The following is a 13,742-nucleotide window of genomic DNA, read 5'->3' as shown; positions in this document are numbered from 1 at the left end:
ACTTTTCCAGTTAGAACTAATTTTATTGATCTTCAATATGGAAGAAAAATAGCTGAGTAGAAAAGTACCTGTCATTTAAAGTAACACAGTATCTAGGGGCACTGTGGGCTGGTCTTGTCCTTGTCCAGCTCACTCTGTGCCCTTGGTAGCACTATCACAATTCTCTTCTGTTCTGGTCTTTTACCTATTCTCATATTCTTCCAGACCTCTGCCACTGTTTTACATGTATTCCATATTTGGGGAACTTTAGAACTTGAATTCATCACAGAATTTTCTGTCAAGTGTCACTGATCTCTTTGTTGGTTTCCCCCTTTTTTTTTTTCCTAAGAATCATCAGCAGTATTACCATCAGATTTTCACATTTTTTCATTTCGAGAGTACCTGGTTTTATGATGTGATATCTCATTTCTTCCTCCAACTTTTAGAGGCCAGCTTCTGTCAAATCTAGAGATATGCTTGACTGGGACTAATATTTCTTTACTTCTTTTAATGCATCCTAAGATATTTTCACCCAAGATTCCAATCACTTACAAAGCTCAACTCCAAAACTGCTTTATTCCATCCAAGCAATAAAGTCTTGGCAGGACTCTATGCTATGACTGTCTCTCTCAGATTTAGAATTCAGATGTAAGAGGGTTTCATGAATACACATATTAACACATGTATTAAGAAACAAAATTACCATTTTTGACAGATAGTAAATCTGACTTGGATGATTGGCTTGACATGAGGACTGCTTTGTCAAATAAGTTTATTTTCCATAAATTAGCTAATTCTATAGTTCTGAGATTTTAACAATAGTGTCTTGAAAGTGTGTGAAAAGAAAGCATTTTATCAAAACTACTTATTAAATGTGTATCAAAACTAATAATAACAGCTATTGAATACATCTCAGTAAAAAAAGCCTTTTTGGTATACTTCCTATAAATTGAGAAATAAAATGACTCTAATGACAGGGTGACAAATCTTTTTGCAAGTCAGAACCAAAATTGAAGAGAACCTAATTGAATTGCCAGCTGATAGATTAATAAGGATATTTTCGATGATAGATCACTATATGAATTTTTGGCACATAACTTGGAAGGAGTTCAAGGAATTGAATGATATTGCTCTCCCAAAACTCTTTCCATTTTTATCTTCTCACTTATGATAATAAGTTTTTCCAAGCTTACATATATATAGAATACAAAATATCATCAACTATTGATGTTGAACTTGTCTTAATCAAATAATAACTGATATTCATCTGGGAGCAACAGGCTATTCTTCTTAAGGGATTCTTTTCAATAATATTTTCTTTTTTTATATTTAATAAGTATCAAAATCTATAATATGTTGTTTTGATCAATTGGGTAGTAATAATTTTCACAAACTTCAATCTGGTAGAAATTCTTTAGCATTTACAGTGTTATGGCCAGGAAAATAAAAGTAATTAAAAACTTATACAATCATTCTTGTTGCAGAGATATATGATAGGTAACCAATGAAAGACTTTAAGAAACATAAAAGTGGACTGAACTAGGGTAAAATTCACTGGAAAAATATAATGGAAATATGAGTTCAAAGAAGAAAACAAAACCTCAACTGAGTGGTATTGCTATCCTAAAACACTTGCCAACTATTAAGTAAGAACTTGTTTCTATATATTTAAATACACATTTCTTGAACCACAGAATTTAAAAATTGGAAGGGAAATTAAAGTTTGACTATTAAACTGTTCTTCATTTTTACTCACTTGCATTATTAGAAATAATTCTGAATAATTTTGTATTCCCTCAAATATTAAATTGACTTCTACATTTTTCCATCTTAAGTTGACATGATTACCAAAGATGTAATTTCTGGCACAATATAAATAATAATATTAAAAAAATTTTTTAGATATTTTTTTAATTTTTTTAATCATTTCTTTAATTTATTTTCAGCATAACAGTATTCATTGTTTTGTACCACACCCAGTGCTCCATGCAATCCGTGCCTCTCTAATACCCCCACCTGGTTCCCCCAACCTCCCACCCCCCCATCTCTTCAAACCCTTCAGATTGTTTTCAGAGTCCATAGTCCTCTCATTATTCACCTCCCCTTCCAATTTTTTTTTAAATTATTATTGACAGAGAGAGACAGGGAACCCAAGCAGGTGTGAGTGGGGGAGGGAGAAGCAGGCTTCCTGCTGAGCAGGGAGCCCTGTGCGGGGATGATTCGAGTACCCTGGATCATGACCTGAGCTGAGGCAGATGTTTAATGACTGAGCCACTCAGGAATCACTAAAATTTAAAAATTTTTAAAAAGAGTTACACTCACTCTTTAAAATATAGCCAAACAGAATGCAAACACTATGACAATTTGATTCTAGCATCACCCATGTCCTCCATCCCACGAGGAAGCTTCTGCAGTATCTCTCTCTTCTCTTCTGTTACTCTCTTCATGTTTCCACCAAGCTTCTGCTATCACCTCTATCCTCTCAAATTCTGGTGGTAATTATGAATTTGCATTTACTTTGTACATTACAGGTTATTACGACATATCTAGCACACAGTAGATGCTCAGTAAATGTTAGCTATGATGGTTATATTATAAATTTCATACACATTGTTTTATATACATATCAAATTTTAAGTATTCTTCCTTTTTTTCAAGAGTCCTGGGCAACTTGTTAGTTTTACATTTTTATGTAGATATTTTTCTTCTCCTTCTCAGATTGCTGCTTGAAGTATGTATTCAGAACTGGGATATTATCTCAATGACCATGGATATTATATACTCCAAAACCTTTTTTTATGGTGTGAATATATTACAGAGTGAGTTTCACCTGACTGAATTAGGCAACTAGTTATTGACCAAGCTAACCCTGGAAACTGGATAGAATTTAACACAGACTTGTTTAGCTCTCTCTTCTGGAAAATGAAAACATTATCACTGATACTCCACTCTCTGGTTAACTTTCCTACACTTCGTTCAACCTGCCATCATATACCATTGCTTTTTCATTACCAAATTTTCATGTCTTTATAACTAAAACTTAGTTTCAATTCTAAAGATTGAAAACCATTAATATTATCATTAGGTAAATATTATTCACTACAGAACCAAGTATAGTAATTGGACAAATACAAAAAGACAAGTAATTTTATTCTGAAAGCAATCTTCTTGAAGGAGGATATCGAAGACTTGTGTTCAAATGAGTTCTTTAAACTCTCAATTACTCAATTTGTCCCATTTATTTGGGTAGATTTCTTCTTAGCCTGTTTGTTTTCTCTTGGAAGTTTAATATTTTCCTTCAAGTCCCACATTTATTTTCTTGTTCATAAAAGAAATGTCTGCCAGCTTGGCTAAATAACTAAGTCATACAGTTTCTTAATCAATAGAATATGTTGAATGGAATAACTTTAAAAAAAAATCTTCTTGGAGACCTGCTGCTATCTCTTCTAAATTTGATGCAGTTTTCTCATTCTGACATTTCTTTTAATAGTATTCCAAATTTAATCTCATGCTTTTTTGATTTCTATCCTCTTGTTTAGTTTCCATTTATGTTTTGGTGGAGTACATTCTTAATTTTTTTTTTCTTTTTCAGTTAGTGGTAAGTAAAATCCTTCCAAGTTTGAATATGTCCTCCTTTTGCTCTCACACTTGGTTGATAGACTAAGTGGGCTAAAATTTCTATGTTCAAAATAATCTTGATCAGATTTTCAAAAATTAAATCTTGGCTTCTAATATATATTGTTGCCCAAGTCTTGGAAGAAGTCTGACAATAGACTTCAATAATCAGATTCTCATCCTTTTGCTTGCAAATTGTTTCATTTGCCCTGGAAACTTTGAAACCCTTCTCTTTATTTTAATTCTGACCCTTCTTAAGATAGATCTAGGATGGATATAGCTTCCTTCATTTTATTTGGTCCTCAATCAACTCCTAAATTTTCTTCATCTCAGTGAAATCCTCCTACAGTCTTTTTGGATTTCCTCCCTTCCGTCCACTTCTGTCCTTCCCTTATGTAAATCCTATTAAGAGAAATACTGGATCTCCTACATTGCCCCTCCATACCTCTCCCTTTTCTCTTTCTGCCTTTATTCTTCTACATTATCAACTATTTCCAAACTTTATCTCTCAGCACTCCTATTCTCGTTTTTATTTTACTGAGCATACCTTGAATGCACAATAATTACTTCCTGCCATCTGCTTGATTCTTTTACATAGCAGCCAGTTCTAATTCCATGAATTAGCTCTTCTTTGAAATAATCCAACTATATAAATTAGAACTTTTTAAAACTCTCTTTCTTCATTGAAAAAAATGAGTTTTCCCCGCTATTATTCTTGTCCCTTTCTTCATGCTTTTGATTTACTCAAATATAGTGCATCCTTGATTTCCCACTTATATGTATGAATCAAATATTAATGTTTATAATATAGGCATCAAACACTGGCTGCCCTAGAATATTCATAGTTCTGCTATTCCAAGAGGCTTCTCCATGAACCTAAAGACTCGCTGCTTATATATATTCTTAAACATGAAAGACCTGAATAATTATGCTACGGATATTAATCATGCTAGCCCTAAAATTCAAAGAGTAATAATGGTGACACTTGATTTGATGCCCTTGCACAATGGCTGCAAGTGGGAACGTAAACAAGCCAACCTCTGGAGGTACAGCTAAAAATGGAGATAGCCACAGATGTGATGGAGTCAATAGGATAAGTTATATTACCTTTCTCATCCAGCAAGAATATTTATTTGCCATAATTTCTACCGTTTTTCTTCTCTTTATTGAAAATCTTCTTAATTCAGATAGTGCGGTAGTAAAAAGACAAAATTAGATCGGAAATCTCAGTATCTGTGCAGGCGTTTCTGCCACTAACTAGCTATAAGCCTATAAGAGAGTCCATACCCTCCTTGAATCATAACACAGTCATACTGAGGTCCTATCCATCCTAAAATTCTTAACATTAGGAAAATAAGTGTTCATAATGGTATTTCTGTTCCATGGGTATGTACAAAACAATCAAACATTAAGCAGATCGGAATCATGTATCAATGATATCATATACACACTATATACTTATTTTATTACACAGACACTGTATTTAGCTGCTAACACCTATCTTCATCCTCTCCTGGATGCTGTGAGTTGGTCTCTACATAAATTTCTTATCCCACCTCCACCGACTGATGAGTTTTAAGGCACATAGAATCAGAGGAATACTTGAATTATAGTACTTTAACATAATTAACAATATGAAATTAAAAGTTTCTTTTAATGAAACCTCCATTTCCACCATACAGTTTTATTTTTTCTTCCTAACTAAATTTTATATTATCCAGCTCAGGTAAACTCACTTTAACACCTTACTGGTTCAGTGTCTATGATCTTATAGATCTCTGGTCATGTTCTTGTTTTGGCTACTGCTAAATGATGTTGTCACATATGTCATCTTGCAACCTTAGATTCGATCACTTCTCTTTTTCCATAAAGCTGCAAAGTGCCCTCTCACATTCTTTTCAATCAAGAAAGGAGACTTAATCTTTATAATTGGCAAATATGTGCTTTACATATACAAATGGGGGAAAAATTATCATTCTTCCAATTTTCCATGCAATCTAGTTCTTTATCTTACGATAACTAATAAGAATAATTTTATGCCATATGGTTTACCTATCTTATGTAATTACTTCATTTGACTCTCTGAATTAATCTGGGACATAAAAAGAGAAATGCAATCCATGTTTTACAGATTGAGAAGATGAGGCAAGAATGAGTGGAAGGATGAGCTACAGTTCTATTTCAGCATGCCAGAAGCCAATCCCATTCACATTTGGTTGCACCCTCTCATTACTAAAGTTTTGCATTATATTTTTTATACTTTTTTCTGTCAGCTCAACTCCAAAACCTATTTTCTGTAAATCTTTCGATTCCTAACTTCTTTTCATCATTAAGCAAATATTAATTAGGTCCAAACAAGTCAGTTTCTATATACCTATATACTATATACTAATACTATATACTATATACTATAGTACATCCCTGCTCTCATGAAGCATGGACCAGTAAAGAAAAAACCTTAATCGAATAGTTTCAAAAACAAATGGACTGTTTTTAACTGGCAAATGCTGGCAAAGTAGAAGCAAGCAGTGTCATCAGATCTTGTACTTGGGAGATCTGACCTAGTTGGAGTGGTCAGAGAAGGCCATCCTGAAAAGGTGATATTTGAGCTTTAGTTGAAACAATGAAGCAAAGTTTACCAGAGAAAAGGAAGGAAAAAGAAAAAACAGATGTAAAGACCTTTAACACCAGGAAGCATGACAAGTGTGGGAGTAATGAAAGGAAGCCCAGTGTGACTAGTATCCAGAGAATCAGGGAGAACATAATTTTAGATGAAACATGAGAAGAAATGGAGGCCAGGCTCTGCGGGGTTTAAAAGCTAAGGTTAGTGCATCTTGTTCTTTATCCAAAAGCAAAGGAATTGTATAATTTAATTTATAGGCAATTTACAGAATAGGCAAATCCATTGAGACAGAAGGCACATTAGTGGTTTTTGGGGCTGGGGAAAGAGTGAGAATGGAGTGTGACTACTAATGGATTTAAAGTTTCTTTTTGAGAAGATAAAAATATTCTAAAATTAGATCGTGATGATAATTGCACAACTCTATGAATTTACTAAAAACTGTTGAATTACAACTTTAAAAGGGTGAATTTTATGGTACCCGAATTATTTCTTGATAAAGTTATTATTAAAAAATAACAATAGAAAAGCATGAAAGATTTTGTGAAGAAAATTCTCTTGAAGGGATTAGTTTTGAAAGGATCATTCTGGCTTCAGTGTGAAAAAAATAGATTTGAGAGTGTAGAAAAGAGGCTATTGTAATAATCTAAGTAAGAGAAATTTAGAAAGGAAAACCAATAGAACTTAATGATAGATTGAGAGCCAGAGACAAATCAAAAAGGATCTGTCCTTTTCTAGCTTGAACAAGGGAATGGATGTTGGTACCACTGACTGACATTGGGTATGGAAGATGATCAGATTTGGGGGGTAGAGGGTGGACAGAGGGATATATTGAGTTCAGTCTTATAGGGTTAAGTCTGAGGTTCCCTGGAAAGCTAAGGATATATAAGGATCTATATAAAGATATTTAAAGATAAGGAAATAAAGATTATGATACATAGGTAGTCTGAAACTCAAAGTAGAGTTCTCAGTAAAAAGAAAACTTATGAGTCTTCTCTATACAAATTAAAATAATAGGTCTAGATACAGAGAACAGTCTGGGGAGAGAATATAATGTGAGAAGAGGCTGGGACCAACCCTCAAGGAACTGGCCCCAAGTTGTTGGCCATGTAGACAGTAAAAGTCTGCAGTAGAAAAATAAAATTAACAGAAGCCAGAGAATTTGGAAAACCAGGAGAGTGTTCTGTCAAAGAGGAAAAGGAGAGGATTTCAAAAACCTCTATGGCAGATCTCATATTATAGTACTACATTGTTCCTTACCCCATTCTTCCACTAGATTATATGAGTTTTTTGAAGGCAGGTATATTTTCTTCTTGCACTTTACTTAGTGCTTGTCCCATATAAAACATCAATCAATATGTGTGGTTTGCAACTGAATGTTTAAATTTGTTAGCTGGTGAGAAAAAAATTGTTACATTCGTAACCCAATTTTTTAAAACATGCCTTAGAAACAAAGAAAAAGAGCTCATAATTCTATGTTAGAAAAACTTTAATGCAATAGATGAAAGGAAAAGTTGTCATTTTTCCTAACTAAACAGAGAAATCTAACTCCATAGTACACTGCAAGTGCACAGCATAAATAGAACTAAATGAAAATGAGTGGCAATAGCAGTAGGCTAGCAGCAATTGTGGTAAAGGCAGAAATGCACAATAAAATTGATGTTTGCTTAAAAATGAAGAAAGGAGCCAGGTATTTTCAGAGTTAGAGCTTTTAGGAAAAAGCCAAACCAATGAACAGAACCAAAAATCAAGGAGCCTGAGGAAGAGATGGATGTGCTACAATTTGGCTCCCACTCACCCAGGATTCAGAAAGATGTGACCAATTCCTACTGAGCAGGATTGTGAAACCTACCTGTATAAAAAGTATACAGCACTATATTCATAATTACACCTGTAGACCATTACCAAGCTTAACTACTTAGTTACTAACTTCATAAGCTATTTACACTGTTCTTTCATTTGATTCTTTTGTTTCTATGTCCCAGGAGCTTGTTGAAAGCCTCTGACCATAGCCCTGATGTCCAAACAGGGACTTCCGTAGACCAGACGCACTCAACTGCAAGGCATTTCTTCACAGCTGGACTGAGAAAGTCTGGGTATGGCAGAGTAACCCAAGTCTTACCCAATTGCCAGCTAATACTATTCTAAGAACCCATACTGAGTGTCGGGGACTTTTGAGACAGTGTTCACTGCTGTACATTTGCAGAATACAAAGAATATTTTCTTTAGGTAGATACTACCCCACAAAAGTTTGCATTGATTTATACTTCTACTAATGTATATGAGAATGTTTGACACCTATTTATAGCTGGACTGAAAATTTCACCCTAACCAAACCTGCTTGAGCAGTCCTGTCAGCCAGGGCTTTGCAAGTTAAAGAAAATCTATGATCTGCATTCATAAAGTTCATCATGTCCTTTTTCCTCATTCTAACCTTTTCTCAAAAGTTTTACAAGTCACACATCTACTTCTACAAAAAGAGGTTAGAAGTTAATTCTAATCTTGTTATCTTCTCTAGCTCTCTTACCATTTCATATATTTCTTTGCTTTATCTCTTTCATCCTGGAGGTCTGTAACATATATTTTCTCTTAGCAGCTTTATTAAGCCTTTTAGAAAAGCACTAACTTGCTCTTAAATTTCTTCTTACATAAAAATTAGTCCTAATGCTCCCATTCATACACTTTCATCCTGCTTTCCAGTTGTAAGCACATCGCATAATAACATGTTTTAGACTTTTCTGTCATCCTGCAGCACTAAGACTTTTTTTAAGTACGAAATCTTTGTATCTCATAATTTTCTTCCTTCACCCATGCTGAGGACACTTTGTTTCTAATGCTACTAGCCAGAGGCACAGATACTGAATAATTTCCATTTCCTTCTCTTGTCCAACTTTGTCCAAATTTACTTAGATAGCCATATCTTCTCTTATTTTTCTGAATACAGAAAAATAAAAGTAAAGGTACTGTCTTTCAGTTTATTTTTCATTTATGTGGAAAGCCTAGGAGCTTAACCTCCAAAAGCAAGCATGCCTACATTTTGGTTCAAATCAGTTCTCTTGGCTATCAGGACTATTACAGTGACTTGAAGACTAGTTTTTTCATGGCTATCGATTAGTCTTTTCTTCACTGGCCAGGGACTCAACAGCTAGCCAGACATGGGAACGATTAATTTCGGCCACGGTGGGTCAGAGCAGCTATTGGGCTGCTTCCCTCCACTGCCTCCAACGGAAGAGTCAACTGGAGAGGGGTTACAAATCACTATACCCACAACACGTTCCACAAAACAGGTCAATCAGCAAGTAATGGGGGGGAAGTTATTTATTCCACAGAAATCCAAATAAGTACCTCTAAGATTCTGAGAACCACTGCAATAAGGAATATTTCACTTTGTTTAACCTTGAATTCCTACTCTCCTTATTTGAGAACATTTGTTGTGTTACACGCCTATATAAAAACTATGAACATTTGGTGAATCAAGGTTTATAAAACAATCCTCTGGGAAACTTTAGATTAAGAACCAAGGCCGATTCTTATTCATCTAAGGTTAATAGCATTTAGAACACAGGACAAATCTTTTTATGACAGGACTTTCTCATGTGGTTTTTCTCCTTGGACTTCTATAAGAAGTTTTGTTTATTATTTGGTGTATATTTTAAAGTGCTCCCTACAGAGGGAATTGTCTCCACCCTACTCAAAATTTGGGAATCTAATGTCAACAGATTGGTGTTCAATTCCCAGCTCTGCTATTTACCAGCCTTTGGATAACTAATTGAATCCCTTTTGGCCTCAATTTTCTCCTCTGTAGAATTAAGAACAGGTCTCTGCTAATACTAGCACAGCCCAGAGCAAAAGGACAAATGAGGGCCAACATACCAACATACTGTATGTCTAAGTACCTGAAAGTTATCAAATAATCTATGCTTCTTACCTACCCTATTTCCCATGCAGACTTTCTCTTCCCCACTCTCAAGCCTTCTCCTGTGGAATGTGCTCACCCCAGAGGCCAGAGAGCCACCTTGCTTACTTTCCCTGAGCCAGCCCCTGCCCCCTGCAAGCCTGGGAAGGAGTTCTGGTCTGCTGGAGCTGGGGAGGGCAGAAGGTTCCCAGGCCTGCTGGATGGTGATTGCAGTGCCAGAGGGATATCTGTCTGACTCATGATTTACAGGACCATCTCTAAGAACCTAACAAAACTAGATCATCCGGGGGCGCCTGGTGGCTCAGTGGGTTAAGCCGCTGCCCTTCGGCTCAGGTCATGATCCCAGGTCCTGGGTTCGAGCCCCACATTGGGCTTTCTGCTCGGCAGGGAGCCTGCTTCCTCCTCTCTCTCTGCCTGCCTCTCTGTTTACTTGTGATTTCTCTCTGTCAAATAAATAAATAAAATCTTTAAAAAAAAAAAAAAAAAAAAAAACTAGATCATCCAAGCAGAGGGTAGGGAGGAAGAGAATGACACTAACTAGAGATCTTGGTCAGTCCAGGCACCCAATTTGGTGATCTGGGACAGCGAGATGTAAGCAAGAACCCTAGTTCTTCTTCTAGTTTCCCAGGACAAAAGACATGACATGCACACACACACACACACACTCTCTCTCTCTCTCTCTCTCTCTCTCTCTCAGCTCAGATCCTCCAGCCTGGGGCAGTTATTTTGGCTAATGATTTTACTTTCCATAATACTAATATAGTCAAATTCATTCTAAACAGAAGAGAAAAAGAGAGAGAGGAGAAAGTCTTAAGCTTGAAAAGTAAAATAAAAAAGTCTTTGGGTTTCAATATCTAGGCTCCGAACACTGACTAGGACCCCTTTTACTCATGTCTAAGGACAGGAATGATTGAGATAATCATACCTATCGCATAGAGTTGTGTAGGAATTAAATATGAGAATGCATGTATTTATAGCATTATCAAAATCAGGAGTAAATTTTCCCTAGTATGATCTCTAATTCTTCCTAGAACAGAAGGCAATAAGGCTGTATTCTTAGAAGATGAACGAAGCTGGAAACCACTCAAAGTGTTACTCCACTGCTCAATTATTTCAACACATTTAGACATTATTGCATTGTGTTGGACTCTGTTTAAAAGATTTATTTCTCATATATTCAAGAAGAGCTAGATAACTCTTTAAGCATTGAGGCCTGCATTCAGTTGACTGTCTGCTTTCATGGAGAGGGGTATAGATCCCTTATAACTTCTCTCAGAAATGATAAGCAAAGATGGCATTCAATCTAACTTGATGAGCTCATATAAAATATTTTTATGTTTTTATTTTTTTAATTGAGGTCTAACTGACCAACAATGTTACATTTGTTTCAGGTATATAACACAGTGATTTGACAAGTTAATACATTATGCTATGCTCACCATAAGTGAAGCTACCATCTGTCACTGTACAGTGCTATTATAATACCATTGACTATATTCCCTATGCTATACCTCTTATTCTCATAACCTATTCATTCCATAACTGAAAGCCTGTCTCTCCCACTCCCCAGCACCCATTTTGCCCATCTCCCCATCCTTTTCCCTGTGGCAACGAAGTTTGTTCTCTCTATTTATAGGTCTGATTCTACTTTTTGTTTGGTTATTCATTTTTTTGGTTTTTAAATTCCACATATGAGTGAAATAATGTGGTATTTGTCATATAGAATATTTCTAAACAGGAGGTCTTCCCTGATACTTCATACTAATTAGACATAGGTTGACCCAAGTTCTGGATAAAGAGCTTGCATGAAACTTTATAAATCTAAATATTCCAGTTGCAACAATGATACAAATTTATTTTTGTGGGAAGCAAACACTCAGATTTGATGGGACTGTCTTTAGGTATCATTTGTTAATCTCCCATAAAGGAAGAAAAACTAACTGTATTGTGAGCGTTACAGGGCCTCAGGCCTCTGAAATGAAAGCCAGTCAACAATATCCTGAACAAATGAATAACACTTAAAATCATATATAGGCTATATATTTCATGCCCATATACATCTACCCTACCTGTTCATATACTCACACATAGTCTTCAACTCAAGCAGGCCATCAGCCCACTGAAGAGCCCATACTCATTGCTACCACTAAGCTAAACTTTTATCCATGCAGGGCAATGTCCTCCCACCCCAACAACCTTCCAGGAAACAGCCTGAAAGTCTCCTCTGGATTCCTATCTTGACCACTCCTTTGGTCCAACATTTTTTAATGTCATATATACACATATTTTGCCTTGCTATTGAGATTATAAATCACTTGAGAGTGGAGAACAGATATCAAGTGACTTCATATCTGAACGCCTGGCATAATGCTAATGGCTTCATTTGAGCACAGAAGAGCTAGTTATGAGGCAGACCTCCAAGGTCCACATAATTAATTAGTGCCCAACCTAATTACTGTTTTAATTCCAGAAGTAAGGTTAGACAAGGTAACAGGCTATTTGAGCTCTGCTTTGTTCAACATGGTGTCAGACACCTGACAAATACAGAGATATGAACTAAGTAATGCAAACCCTCAACTAATTAAGGGGTTTAGTGTGTATGTTTTCCTATAATGAATAATTAACAGAAGCAATTGGAGAGACTTACCCATGCTACCGTGGTGGAAGCTGTGGTTCGATTTGATTTCCCTTCTGTGTTTCTTTTGAAAGCATTCACACACCAGCCACCATCCTTTATGCTACGTTTATAGGTATGTCATGTCTGGAGCCTCTGAGGTGGAAATTATGACAGTTGTTCTAGCACCAGTGATAGAAAGATAATTAAAAAATAATTAACAAGAATAATTAGCATGGGGCCAAGGGAGGAGAGCTGTTATTTTATTAGCTAGTTTGACGCGATTAAATGTATACAGAACACATAGCTAGAAAAGCACCTTTATATGGCAATATGGAAGAAACTGCAATTTTTCATTTTTATTTTATTTTCCTGCTTTTCCTTTTCGCCGACAGCAAGAAGTTGCCTCTGTGATCCTCACTGCTTTTTGAAAAATGCCATCCTGCTTCTCTCACAGCATATCTCCATTTGACTGAAGATATAACTGCACAGCTCAAATGAAAACACAGAAGTGGAACATCAGGATCTGTCAGCATAATGTGTCTGGGGGTTGTGTATTAGGTGATTACTTTGGCACCCGCTCAGGAGAAAAGAAAGAAAAAGGCAAAGGCGGAAAGCATCAATAGGGTTTTTACTTGTTTTTGCTTATCATGTTTTACTTTCCTGAGAGCAAGGCTAACCTATGCTGGTCAAAGAACAGAGGCGTTAACACTCACTTTTTAAGCCAGTAAGGTGTTCCCAGCACTGATTATCTTATAATTGGACAAGACAGCATACAATTTTATCCAGTAATTTCCCTGTTACAGGGAAGCTGTACACACTCAAGAATGATCTCCTGCTGAGGGAAAAGCCCTTAGTTAAACAACTCAGCCATCCAGCAAGAGCGCAGGCTTTGTAGTCCCATAGATCAGGCTGGAACACTGGCCTCCCCTCACATACTAGTACTGAGTGGACCCGGACACAATACTTCCTCTCTCTGAACTGATACTGTCTATAAA

Source organism: Lutra lutra, chromosome 6, assembly GCF_902655055.1.
Source record: "Lutra lutra chromosome 6, mLutLut1.2, whole genome shotgun sequence".
Taxonomy (NCBI): domain Eukaryota; kingdom Metazoa; phylum Chordata; class Mammalia; order Carnivora; family Mustelidae; genus Lutra; species Lutra lutra.
Note: the sequence above shows the minus strand (reverse complement) of the source record.